Here is a 13802-nt window from a genome sequence, read left to right on the forward strand (position 1 = left end):
TTGAACAAGTAATATTTTAGTCAAAGGTAAGGGTCAAAATTATTGACACCCCTAAAGATACTTGGAAATAAAGTAGCCAAATGTGTAGTATTTGTTCCCATATTCCTAACAAACTGCAAATGCATCCAACCAATGTGTAGAGTCACAAGCTTAATGTAGGTAGTCCTTACATCATAATGTAGAAATATGGGACCAAATACTAATATAATTTTCTATGTTTTAAGCATACAATACAGCTCAGTATTTGAATTATTTATTTTACATACATTATTGCTAATCTTTATGAACGGTGTCAATCATTTCAAACCCCACTGTAAGTGGGCATGCACAATATTTTAGGGTCTTGTGGCTCTGGAGGAGACAAGCCCTCTTGCCTCGCCATTCCAACACCTTTCCTGCACTTTTGGGAGGTTAATGGAGCCCAGCTGAGGGTAAAAAGTCAATCAAGTGTGTGATTGGCTGGACAATCAGCCCAACAGTTGATTAGGCTGCTGCTGCTGCTGCTCTCATTTGATGGAGACGATTGGAGACAGCAGTAGACAGGTTGTTATTAAAGTTATACCTAAAGTTTCTTATTTGTAAGCAGTTCTGTTGGTCAATTATGAAATACAACTTAAGTTTGACCTACCTCACTGACCCTGAGACCAACGGTTTCTCCCCTGGCTCTGTCACAGGGTCTAATAATGAAGACGTCATATCATATAACCTTAAATGTAATATATTTTAACAGGGCAAGAACACCACCAACCAGGCATGGTGTTTTCATCTGATTGGCAGGGATGTTTTAAAGCAACATTCCTGCAGTTCTACACATTTTGCAATGGCTTAAGCCGTGTACTTGTGCTACCTGAGTGAATCAAAATATAACACAATCCATTGGGACCCAATGCCATGAATGTTTAGATTCTCCCTGACTGTCTAGTTTTATTCTGGTCGTTGCTAGTTCTCAGAATGATCTTACTTTAAAATGTATAGCTCCAATATATTTTCTATATAATGTATATCTGGTTTTAGTTTATACTGAAAACGTTTTAACATCCCGAAAAGTATTTAAAAATGTTTTGGAGCGTCAGACACGATTTAGCAGTGGTGGCCCGCATCTACTAAACAAACGTAGGGGAAACACTGCCTCCATCTGATGAATGGAAAGAGTCTATTGAAACACGAAAGAGTAATGACATTTGCCAATTGTCATTAGGTATATACTACCGTTCAAACGTTTGGGGTCACGTAGAAATGTCCTTGTTTTTGAAAGAAAAGCATATATTTTTTGTCCATTAAAATAACATACATTTGATCAGAAATAAAGTGTAGACATTGTTAATGTTGTAATATCTATTGTAGCTGGAAACGGCTGATTTTTTATGGAATATCTACATAGGCGTACAGAGGCCCATTATAAGCAACCATCACTCCTGTGTTCCAATGGCACGTTGTGTTAGCTAATCCAAGTTTATAATTTTAAAAGACTAGTAATGTTAGCACAGCTGAAAACTGTTGTGCTGATTAAAGAAGCATAAAACTGACATTCTTTAGACTAGTTGAGTATCTCTGGAGCATCAGCATTTGTGGGTTCGATAACAGGCTCAAAATGGCCAGAAACAAATAACTCAATTCTGAAACTCATCAGTCTATTATTGTTCTGAGATATGAAGGCTATTCCATGCGAGAAATTGCCAAGAAAATTAAGATCTCATACAATACTGTGTACTACTCCCTTCACAGAACAGTGAAAACGGGCTTTAACCAGAATAGAAAGAGGAGTGGGAGGCCCCGGTGCACAACTGAGCAAGAGGACAAGTACATTAGAATGTCTAGTTTGAGAACAGACGCCTCACAAGTCCTCAACTGGCAGTTTCATTAAATAGTACTAGCAAAACACCAGTCTCAACGTCAACAGTGAAGAGGCGACTCCGGGATGCTGCTGTATAGGCAGAGTTGCAAAGAAAAAGCCATATCTCAGACTGGCCAATAAAAATAAAAGATTAAGATGGACAAAAGAACACAGAAAGTGGACAGAGGAACTGTGCCTAGAAGGCAGTGAAGAGGTGACTCCTGGATGCCTGCCTACCCTTATTGGCTAATGTGCAATCATTGGAAAACAAACTGGACAATCTACGACTAAGACTATCCTGCCAATGGGACATTAAAAACTGTAATATCTTATGTTTCACTGAAACTTGGCTGAACGACGACACGGATAATATAGAGCTGGCTGGCTTTTCCATTTTTTTCAGCAGGACAGAGCAGCTACAGCTGGTAAGATGAGGGCGGGGGTGTGTGTCTATTTGTCAATAATGTCTGGTGAGCGATGTCTAATATTAAAGAAGTCTCGAGGGGTTGCTCGCCTGAGGTATAACCTCATGAAAAGCTGTAGACCACACTATCTACCAAGAGAGTTCACATCTATATTATTCGTAGCCGTCTATTTACCACCATAAACCAATGCTGGTACTAATACTGCACTCAACCAACTCTATAAGGCCATAAGCAAACAAGAAAATGCTCCTCCAGAAGCGGCGCTCCTAGTGGCCAGGGACTTTAATGCAGGCAGACTTAAATCCGTTTTACCTCGTTTCTACCAGCATGTCACATGAAAAAGACAATTCTAGACCACCTTTACTCCACACACAGAGATGCGTACAAAGCTCTCCCTCGCCCTCCATTTGGCAAATCTGACCATAATTATATCCCACTGATTCCTGCTTACAAGCAAAAACTAAAGCAGGAAGTATCAGTGACTCGCTCAATGCAGAAGTGGTCAGATGACGCGGATGCTACGATACAGGACTTTTGCTAGCACAGACTGGAATATGTTACGTGATTCATCCAATGGCATTGAAGAGTATATACCACCTCAGTCACCGGTTTCATCAATAAGTGCATGGACAACGTCATCCCCACAGTGACCGTATGTACATTTCCCAACATCCACACCGAGCTAAAGGCTAGAGATGCCGCTTTCAAGCAGCGGGACACTAATCAGGACATTTATAAGAAATCCTGCTATTCCGTCAGACTAACCATCAAACAGGTAAAGCGACAATACAGGACTAAGACTGAATCCTACTACACCGGCTCTGACACTCATCGGATGTGGCAGGGCTTGAAACTATTCCGGACTACAAAGGGAAACCCAGCCACGAGCTGCCCAGTGACACAAGACTATCAGACGAGCTAAATGCCTTTTATGCTTGCTTTGAGGCAAGCAAAACTGAATCATGCATGAGAGCACCAGCTGTTCCAGATGACCGTGTGATCACGATCTCCGTAGCCTTTGTGAGAGCAAGACCTTTAAACAGGTCAACATTCACCAAGCTGCGGGGCCAGACGGATTACCAGGACGTGTACTCAAACCAAGAGTGGACCAACTGGCAAGTGCCTTCACTGACATTTTCAACCTCTTCCTGACCGAGTCTGTAATACCTACATGTTTCAAACAGACCACCATAGTCCCAGTACCCAAGAACTCCAAGGTAACCTGCCTAAATGATTACCGCCCCGTAGCACTCACGTCGGTAGCCATAAAGTGCTTTGAAAGGCTGGTCATGGCTCACATCAACACCATTATGCCAGAAACACTAGACCCACACCTCCCTCTGCAACAGGATCCTGGACTTCCTGATGGGCCATCCGCAGGTGGCCAAGCACGACTCCAACACCCTCATTAAGTTTGCTGACGACAACAGTGGTAGGCTTAAGCACCGACAATGATGAGACAGCCTATAGGGAGGAGGTCAGAGAGCTGGCAGTGTGGTGCCAGGAATACAACCTCTCTCTCAATGTGAGCAAGGCAAAGGAGCTGACCGTGGACTATAAGAAAAGGGGGGCCGAACAGGTCCCCATTAACATCGATTGGACTGAAGTGGAGCGGGTCGAGAGTTTCAAGTTCCCTGGTGTCCACATCACCAACAAACTATCATGGTCCAAAAACAAAAAGACAATCGTGAAGAGGGCACGACAACACATTTTACCCCTCAGGAGACTGAAAAGATTTGGCATGGGTCCCCAGATCCTGAAAAACGTCTACAGCTTAACCATCGAGAGCATCCTGACCGGTTGCATTACCACCTGGTATGGCAACTGCTCGGCATCTGGCCTTAAGGCGCTACAGAGGGTAATGCGTACGGCCCAGTACATCACTGGGGCCAAGCTCCCTGACACCCAGGACCTATATACTAGGCAGTCCCACAAAATTGTCAAAGACTGCAGTCACCCAAGTCAAAGACTGTTCTCTCTGCTACCGCATGTGGTACCGGAGTGCCAAGTCTAGGACCAAAAGGCTCCTTAACAGATCCTACCCCCAAGCCATAATACTGCTGAACAACTAAAGTAATCAAAATACTGTCTGGACTATTTACATTGAGCCCCCCCCCCTTTTGTTTTTATACTGCTGCTTCTTGCTGTTTATTATCATAGTCGCTTTACAAATGATCTCGACTAACCTGTACTCCCGCACATTGACTCGGTACCCCTACCCCTGTATATAGTCTCCACATTGACCAGGGACCCCTTCTTTATAGTCTCCAGATTGTCTCAGTACAGGTACCTCCTGTATATAGTCTCCACATTGACTCGGTACAGGTACCCTCTGTACATAGTCTCCACATTGACCAGGTACCCCCTGTATATAGTCTCCGCTTTGACTCGGTACCGGTACCCCCTGTATATAGTCTCCACATTGACTCTGTACAGGTACCTCCTGTATATAGTCTCCACATTGACTCGGCACAGGTACCCCTTCTTTATATTCTCCACATTGACTCGGTACCGGTACCCCCTGTATATAGTCTCCACGTTGACTCGGTACAGGTATCTCTTGTATATAGTCTCAACATTGACTCTGTACAGGTACCCCTTGTATATAGTCTCCACATTGACTCTGTACAGGTACCCCCTGTATATAGTCTCCACAATGTCTCGGTACCGGTACCCCCTGTATATAGTCTCCACAATGACTCAATACCTGTACCCCCTGTATATAGTCTCCACATTGACTCGGTACAGATACCTCCTGCATATAGTCTCCACATTGACTCAGTACAGGTACCTCCTGTATATAGTCTCCACATTGGCTAGGTACCCCCTGTATATTGTCTCCACGTTGACCAGGTACCCCCTGTATATAGTCTCTACGTTGGCCAGGTACCCCCTGTATATAGTCTCCACGTTGACCAGGTACCCCTGTACATAGTCTCCACGTTGGCTAGGTACCCCCTGTATATAGTCTCCACGTGGACCAGGTACCCCCTGTATATAGTCTCCACGTTGGCTAGGTACCCCCTGTATAGAGCCTCGTTGTTGTTATGTACATTTATTGTGTTACTTTTTTGATTGATTAGACTTTTTTAAACTTTAGTTTATTTTGTAAATATTTTGTTAACTCTATTTCTTGCACTGCATTGTTGGTTAAGGGCTCGTAAGTAAGCATTTCACAGTAAGGTTTACACATGTTGTATTCGGCGCATGACACAAATACAATTTGATTAGATTTTTGTGCCCATGCAGGTGTGTGTTTGTTTACGCTCACATGGAACAGTGTTTGGTACAGTATTTGATATTTGGGAGGATTTAACGATTAATCATGTGAAGAAACTCTCCCTCTCCCCATTTTGTCAAAAAGCCTTCTGTCATTTCTATCCCTTCATTTGCCATGTCAAAGACAGAAAGAGAGAGTGAGGGAGAGAGAGAGGGAGCGAGAGAGCGAGGGAGAGAGGGAACACTGGAGACGTAGAGAGAGGGAGAGAGAGAGCGAGCGAGGGAGAGAGGGAACACTGGAGACGTAGAGAGAGGGAGAGAGAGAGCGAGCGAGGGAGAGAGGGAACACTGGAGACGGAGAGAGAGGGAGAGAGAGAGCGAGGGAGAGAGGGAACACTGGAGACAGAGAGAGAGGGAGCGAGAGAGCGAGGGAGAAAGGGAACACTGGAGACGGAGAGAGAGGGAGAGAGAGAGAGAGCGAGGAAGGGAGAGAGGGAGAGAGAGAGAGAGAGAGAGAGGGAGAGAGGGAACACTGGAGATGGAGAGAGGGAGAGAGAGAGAGGGGGAGAGAGAGAGCGAGAGAGCGAAGGAGACAGAGAGGGAGACAGAGAGGGAGACAGAGAGGGAGAGAGAGAGCGAGGGAGAGAGGGAGAGAGAGAGTGAGGGAGAGAGAGAGTGAGGGAGAGGGAGAGAGGGAACACTGGAGACAGAGAGAGAGGGAGAGAGAGCGAGGGAGAGAGGGAACACTGGAGACAGAGAGAGAGGGAGAGAGGGAGAGAGGGAGAGAGAGCGAGGGAGAGGGGGAGAGAGGGAGAGAGAGAGACAGGGAGAGAGAGAGCGAGGGAGAGAGGGAGAGAGAGAGCGAGGGAGAGAGGGAACAATGGAGACTGAGAACAGGGTGGATTCCAACAAAGTCATCAGAGGCTGAGCAGACATCAAAGCTTCCTCCATTACTCCCCCTCTCATTTCTAACGGCGATAATGACTGTTTAAACGCGCGGCAGCTCAGGAGTCCCACACCTATTACATGCACACACACACACACACGCGCACGAACCCGCAGAAACACACACACGCACTCCGATGCTTTCAGTTGTGTTTGTCTTCACTCCACTATCCCTACAGCACTCATTAGTTAGCAGCGCATCCTCAGACTCTGCAGCAACAAACTCTACTTCCCACTGCTATAATAACCTCCCATCACACTCTTTCAGTTCTCAGAAAATGCAGAGTAAACAGAGTCCACACAATCCGGCGCTGGGTGGAGCACCATATGGACAACAATTCCAACGTGACAAAAGCCCTACAGGAGAGAGCGGCTTGACAAAGACTTAATTAATATATGCCATTTAGCAGATACTTTCAGCCAAAGCAACTTGTAGTCATGGTTACCCCAGTGGGAATCAAACCCACAACCTTTGGCTTTGCAAGTGCCACACTCGACCAACTGAGCCACATAGGACCTTAAAGATTCTCCTTTCATACAAATATTAAATGTGTATTCATGTTTAGCTGAATAGTTCATTCTGTTGGTTTTCAATGAATGTGTCTGTCAGTAGGAAATTAAATACAAACCAAAGTGTTCTCTATTTAAGGGGCAAACTGAAATTGGTGAATCCATTTTTGGAATTTCAAATTATTGATATATTGCCATTGATTCTTGAAGAATATAACTTTTCTCCAGCCCCATCCCTCAGCTGTTTAAACCGGTGACAGCTGTGGTGTCAGCAGTGGTGTGGTGCAGTGACAGCTGTGGTGTCAGTAGTGGTGTGGTGCAGTGACAGCTGTGGTGTCAGCAGTGGTGCGGTGACAGCTGTGGTGTCAGTAGTGGTGTGGTGCGGTGACAGCTGTGGTGTCAGTAGTGGTGTGGTGCAGTGACCGCTGTGGTGTCAGTAGTGGTGTGGTGTGGTGACATCTGTGGTGTCAGCAGTGGTGTGGTGCGGTGACAGCTGTGGTGTCAGCAGTGGTGTAGTGCGGTGACCACTGTGGTGTCAGTAGTGGTGTGGTGACAGCTGTGGTGTCAGTAGTGGTGTGGTGCGGTGACAGCTGTGGTGTCAGTAGAGGTGTGGTGCGGTGACAGCTGTGGTGTCAGTAGTGGTGTGGTGCGGTGACCGCTGTGGTGTCAGTAGTGGTGTGGTGCGGTGACAGCTGTGGTGTCAGTGGTGGTGTGGTGCGGTGACAGCTGTGGTGTCAGTAGTGGTGTGGTGCGGTGACCGCTGTGGTGTCAGTAGTGGTGTGGTGTGGTGACAGCTGTGGTGTGGTGCGGTGACAGCTGTGGTGTGGTGCGGTGTCAGCAGTGGTGTGGTGCGGTGACAACTGTGGTGTCAGCAGTGGTGTGCTGTGGTGTCAGTAGTGGTGTGGTGCAGTGACAGCTGTGGTGTCAGTAGTGGTGTGGTGCGGTGACAGCTGTGGTGTGGTGCGGTGACCGCTGTGGTGTCAGCAGTGGTGTGGTGCGGTGGCAGCTGTGGTGTCAGTAGTGGTGTGGTGCGGTGACAGCTGTGGTGTCAGTAGTGGTGTGGTGCGGCGACAGCTGTGGTGTCAGCAATGGTGTGGTGCGGTGACAGCTGTGGTGTCAGTAGTGGTGTGGTGCGGTGACAGCTGTGGTGTCAGCAGTGGTGTGCTGTGGTGTCAGTAGTGGTGTGGTGCAGTGGTGTGCTGTGGTGTCAGTAGTGGTGTGGTGCAGTGACAGCTGTGGTGTCAGTAGTGGTGTGGTGCGGTGACAGCTGTGGTGTCAGCAATGGTGTGGTGCGGTGACAGCTGTGGTGTCAGTAGTGGTGTGGTGCGGTGACAGCTGTGGTGTCAGTAGTGGTGTGGTGCGGTGACCGCTGTGGTGTCAGTAGTGGTGTGGTGCGGTGACAGCTGTGGTGTCAGTAGTGGTGTGGTACGGTGACAGCTGTGGTGTCAGCAGTGGTGTGGTGCGGTGGCAGCTGTGGTGTCAGTAATGGTGTGGTGCGGTGACAGCTGTGGTGTCAGTAGTGGTGTGGTGCGGTGACAGATGTGGTGTCAGTAGTGGTGTGGTGCGGTGACAGCTGTGGTGTCAGCAATGGTGTGGTGCGGTGACAGCTGTGGTGTCAGTAGTGGTGTGGTGCGGTGACAGCTGTGGTGTCAGCAATGGTGTGGTGCGGTGACAGCTGTGGTGTCAGTAGTGGTGTGGTGCGGTGACAGCTGTGGTGTCAGCAGTGGTGTGATGTGGTGTCAGTAGTGGTGTGGTGCAGTGACAGCTGTGGTGTCAGTAGTGGTGTGGTGCGGTGACAGCTGTGGTGTCAGCAATGGTGTGGTGCGGTGACAGCTGTGGTGTCAGTAGTGGTGTGGTGCGGTGACAGCTGTGGTGTCAGTAGTGGTGTGGTGCGGTGACCGCTGTGGTGTCAGTAGTGGTGTGGTGCGGTGACAGCTGTGGTGTCAGTAGTGGTGTGGTGCGGTGACAGCTGTGGTGTCAGTAGTGGTGTGGTGCGGTGACAGCTGTGGTGTGGTGCGGTGACAGCTGTGGTGTGGTGCGGTGTCAGCAGTGGTGTGGTGCGGTGACAGCTGTGGTGTCAGCAGTGGTGTGCAGTGGTGTCAGTAGTGGTGTGGTGCAGTGACAGCTGTGGTGTCAGTAGTGGTGTGGTGACAGCTGTGGTGTGGTGCGGTGACCGCTGTGGTGTCAGCAGTGGTGTGGTGCGGTGGCAGCTGTGGTGTCAGTAGTGGTGTGGTGCGGTGACAGCTGTGGTGTCAGTAGTGGTGTGGTGCGGTGACAGCTGTGGTGTCAGTAGTGGTGTGGTGCGGTGACAGCTGTGGTGTCAGCAGTGTGGTGCGGTGACAGCTGTGGTGTCAGCAGTGGTGTGGTGCGTTGACCGCTGTGGTGTCAGTAGTGGTGTGGTGCGGTGACAGATGGGGTGTCAGTAGTGGTGTGGTGCGGTGACAGCTGTGGTGTCAGTAGTGGTGTGGTGCGGTGACCGCTGTGGTGTCAGTAGTGGTGTGGTGCGGTGACAGCTGTGGTGTCAGTAGTGGTGTGGTGCGGTGACAGCTGTGGTGTCAGTAGTGGTATGGTGCGGTGACAGATGGGGTGTCAGTAGTGGTGTGGTGCGGTGACAGCGGTGGTGTCAGTAGTGGTGTGGTGCGGTGACAGCTGTGGTGTGGTGCGGTGACAGCTGTGGTGTGGTGCGGTGTCAGCAGTGGTGTGGTGCGGTGACAGCTGTGGTGTCAGCAGTGGTGTGCTGTGGTGTCAGTAGTGGTGTGGTGCGGTGACAGCTGTGGTGTCAGTGGTGTGGTGTGGTGACAGCTGTGGTGTGGTGCGGTGACCGCTGTGGTGTCAGCAGTGGTGTGGTGCGGTGGCAGCTGTGGTGTCAGTAGTGGTGTGGTGCGGTGACAGCTGTGGTGTCAGTAGTGGTGTGGTGCGGTGACAGCTGTGGTGTCAGTAGTGGTGTGGTGCGGTGACAGCTGTGGTGTCAGCAGTGTGGTGCGGTGACAGCTGTGGTGTCAGTAGTGGTGTGGTGCGGTGACCGCTGTGGTGTCAGTAGTGGTGTGGTGCGGTGACAGCTGTGGTGTCAGTAGTGGTGTGGTGCGGTGACAGCTGTGGTGTCAGTAGTGGTGTGGTGCGGTGACAGCTGTGGTGTCAGTAGTGGTATGGTGCGGTGACAGATGGGGTGTCAGTAGTGGTGTGGTGCGGTGACAGCTGTGGTGTCAGTAGTGGTGTGGTGCGGTGACAGCTGTGGTGTGGTGCGGTGACAGCTGTGGTGTGGTGCGGTGTCAGCAGTGGTGTGGTGCGGTGACCGCTGTGGTGTGGTGCGGTGACAGCTGTGGTGTCAGCAGTGGTGTGCTGTGGTGTCAGTAGTGGTGTGGTGCAGTGACAGCTGTGGTGTCAGTAGTGGTGTGGTGCGGTGACAGCTGTGGTAATGGTGCAGTGACCGCTGTGGTGTCAGCAGTGGTGTGGTGTGGTGACAGCTGTGGTGTCAGTAGTGGTGTGGTGCGGTGACAGCTGTGGTGTCAGTAGTGGTGTGGTGCGGTGACAGCTGTGGTGTCAGTAGTGGTATGGTGCGGTGACAGATGGGGTGTCAGTAGTGGTGTGGTGCGGTGACAGCTGTGGTGTCAGTAGTGGTGCGGTGCGGTGACAGCTGTGGTGTGGTGCGGTGACAGCTGTGGTGTGGTGCGGTGTCAGCAGTGGTGTGGTGTGGTGACCGCTGTGGTGTGGTGCGGTGACAGCTGTGGTGTCAGCAGTGGTGTGCTGTGGTGTCAGTAGTGGTGTGGTGCAGTGACAGCTGTGGTGTCAGTAGTGGTGTGGTGCGGTGACAGCTGTGGTGTGGTGCGGTGACCGCTGTGGTGTCAGCAGTGGTGTGGTGTGGTGACAGCTGTGGTGTCAGTAGTGGTGTGGTGCGGTGACAGCTGTGGTGTCAGTAGTGGTGTGGTGCGGTGACAGCTGTGGTGTCAGTAGTGGTGTGGTGTGGTGACAGCTGTGGTGTGGTGACAGCTGTGGTGTGGTGCGGTGTCAGCAGTGGTGTGGTGCGGTGACCGCTGTGGTGTGGTGCGGTGACAGCTGTGGTGTCAGCAGTGGTGTGCTGTGGTGTCAGTAGTGGTGTGGTGCAGTGACAGCTGTGGTGTCAGTAGTGGTGTGGTGCGGTGACAGCTGTGGTGTGGTGCGGTGGCCGCTGTGGTGTCAGCAGTGGTGTGGTGTGGTGACAGCTGTGGTGTCAGTAGTGGTGTGGTGCGGTGACAGCTGTGGTGTCAGCAGTGGTGTGATGTGGTGTCAGTAGTGGTGTGGTGCAGTGACAGCTGTGTTGTCAGTAGTGGTGTGGTGCGGTGACAGCTGTGGTGTCAGCAATGGTGTGGTGCGGTGACAGCTGTGGTGTCAGTAGTGGTGTGGTGCGGTGACAGCTGTGGTGTCAGTAGTGGTGTGGTGCGGTGACCGCTGTGGTGTCAGTAGTGGTGTGGTGCGGTGACAGCTGTGGTGTCAGTAGTGGTGTGGTGCGGTGACAGCTGTGGTGTCAGTAGTGGTGTGGTGCGGTGACAGCTGTGGTGTGGTGCGGTGACAGCTGTGGTGTGGTGCGGTGTCAGCAGTGGTGTGGTGCGGTGACAGCTGTGGTGTCAGCAGTGGTGTGCTGTGGTGTCAGTAGTGGTGTGGTGCAGTGACAGCTGTGGTGTCAGTAGTGGTGTGGTGACAGCTGTGGTGTGGTGCGGTGACCGCTGTGGTGTCAGCAGTGGTGTGGTGCGGTAGCAGCTGTGGTGTCAGTAGTGGTGTGGTGCGGTGACAGCTGTGGTGTCAGTAGTGGTGTGGTGCGGTGACAGCTGTGGTGTCAGTAGTGGTGTGGTGCGGTGACAGCTGTGGTGTCAGCAGTGTGGTGCGGTGACAGCTGTGGTGTCAGCAGTGGTGTGGTGCGTTGACCGCTGTGGTGTCAGTAGTGGTGTGGTGCGGTGACAGATGGGGTGTCAGTAGTGGTGTGGTGCGGTGACCGCTGTGGTGTCAGTAGTGGTGTGGTGCGGTGACAGCTGTGGTGTCAGTAGTGGTGTGGTGCGGTGACAGCTGTGGTGTCAGTAGTGGTATGGTGCGGTGACAGATGGGGTGTCAGTAGTGGTGTGGTGCGGTGACAGCGGTGGTGTCAGTAGTGGTGTGGTGCGGTGACAGCTGTGGTGTGGTGCGGTGACAGCTGTGGTGTGGTGCGGTGTCAGCAGTGGTGTGGTGCGGTGACAGCTGTGGTGTCAGCAGTGGTGTGCTGTGGTGTCAGTAGTGGTGTGGTGCAGTGACAGCTGTGGTGTCAGTGGTGTGGTGTGGTGACAGCTGTGGTGTGGTGCGGTGACCGCTGTGGTGTCAGCAGTGGTGTGGTGCGGTGGCAGCTGTGGTGTCAGTAGTGGTGTGGTGCGGTGACAGCTGTGGTGTCAGTAGTGGTGTGGTGCGGTGACAGCTGTGGTGTCAGTAGTGGTGTGGTGCGGTGACAGCTGTGGTGTCAGCAGTGTGGTGCGGTGACAGCTGTGGTGTCAGTAGTGGTGTGGTGCGGTGACCGCTGTGGTGTCAGTAGTGGTGTGGTGCGGTGACAGCTGTGGTGTCAGTAGTGGTGTGGTGCGGTGACAGCTGTGGTGTCAGTAGTGGTATGGTGCGGTGACAGATGGGGTGTCAGTAGTGGTGTGGTGCGGTGACAGCTGTGGTGTCAGTAGTGGTGTGGTGCGGTGACAGCTGTGGTGTGGTGCGGTGACAGCTGTGGTGTGGTGCGGTGTCAGCAGTGGTGTGGTGCGGTGACCGCTGTGGTGTGGTGCGGTGACAGCTGTGGTGTCAGCAGTGGTGTGCTGTGGTGTCAGTAGTGGTGTGGTGCAGTGACAGCTGTGGTGTCAGTAGTGGTGTGGTGCGGTGACAGCTGTGGTAATGGTGCAGTGACCGCTGTGGTGTCAGCAGTGGTGTGGTGTGGTGACAGCTGTGGTGTCAGTAGTGGTGTGGTGCGGTGACAGCTGTGGTGTCAGTAGTGGTGTGGTGCGGTGACAGCTGTGGTGTCAGTAGTGGTATGGTGCGGTGACAGATGGGGTGTCAGTAGTGGTGTGGTGCGGTGACAGCTGTGGTGTCAGTAGTGGTGTGGTGCGGTGACAGCTGTGGTGTGGTGCGGTGACAGCTGTGGTGTGGTGCGGTGTCAGCAGTGGTGTGGTGTGGCGACCGCTGTGGTGTGGTGCGGTGACAGCTGTGGTGTCAGCAGTGGTGTGCTGTGGTGTCAGTAGTGGTGTGGTGCAGTGACAGCTGTGGTGTCAGTAGTGGTGTGGTGCGGTGACAGCTGTGGTGTGGTGCGGTGACCGCTGTGGTGTCAGCAGTGGTGTGGTGTGGTGACAGCTGTGGTGTCAGTAGTGGTGTGGTGCGGTGACAGCTGTGGTGTCAGTAGTGGTGTGGTGCGGTGACAGCTGTGGTGTCAGTAGTGGTGTGGTGTGGTGACAGCTGTGGTGTGGTGTGGTGACAGCTGTGGTGTGGTGCGGTGTCAGCAGTGGTGTGGTGCGGTGACCGCTGTGGTGTGGTGCGGTGACAGCTGTGGTGTCAGCAGTGGTGTGCTGTGGTGTCAGTAGTGGTGTGGTGCAGTGACAGCTGTGGTGTCAGTAGTGGTGTGGTGCGGTGACAGCTGTGGTGTGGTGCGGTGGCCGCTGTGGTGTCAGCAGTGGTGTGGTGTGGTGACAGCTGTGGTGTCAGTAGTGGTGTGGTGCGGTGACAGCTGTGGTGTCAGTAGTGGTGTGGTGCGGTGACAGCTGTGGTGTCAGTAGTGGTGTGGTGCGGTGACCGCTGTGGTGTCAGCAGTGGTGTGGTGCGGTGACAGCTGTGGTGTCAGTAGTGGTGTGCTGTGGTGTCAGCAGTGGTGTGGTACGGTGACAGCTGTGGTGTCAGCGGTG

At 52.0% G+C, this 13802-nt stretch overlaps 1 protein-coding gene across 2 annotated transcripts in view; it reads right to left on the reverse strand.

Moving 5' to 3' along the window:
- Positions 1-13802, reverse strand: part of unc5ca (unc-5 netrin receptor Ca) — a 326512-nt gene that overhangs the window by 85544 nt on the left and 227166 nt on the right. The window lies entirely within an intron of this gene.

Source organism: Oncorhynchus kisutch, linkage group LG3 (assembly GCF_002021735.2).
Source record: "Oncorhynchus kisutch isolate 150728-3 linkage group LG3, Okis_V2, whole genome shotgun sequence".
In the NCBI taxonomy this organism is placed as follows: domain Eukaryota; kingdom Metazoa; phylum Chordata; class Actinopteri; order Salmoniformes; family Salmonidae; genus Oncorhynchus; species Oncorhynchus kisutch.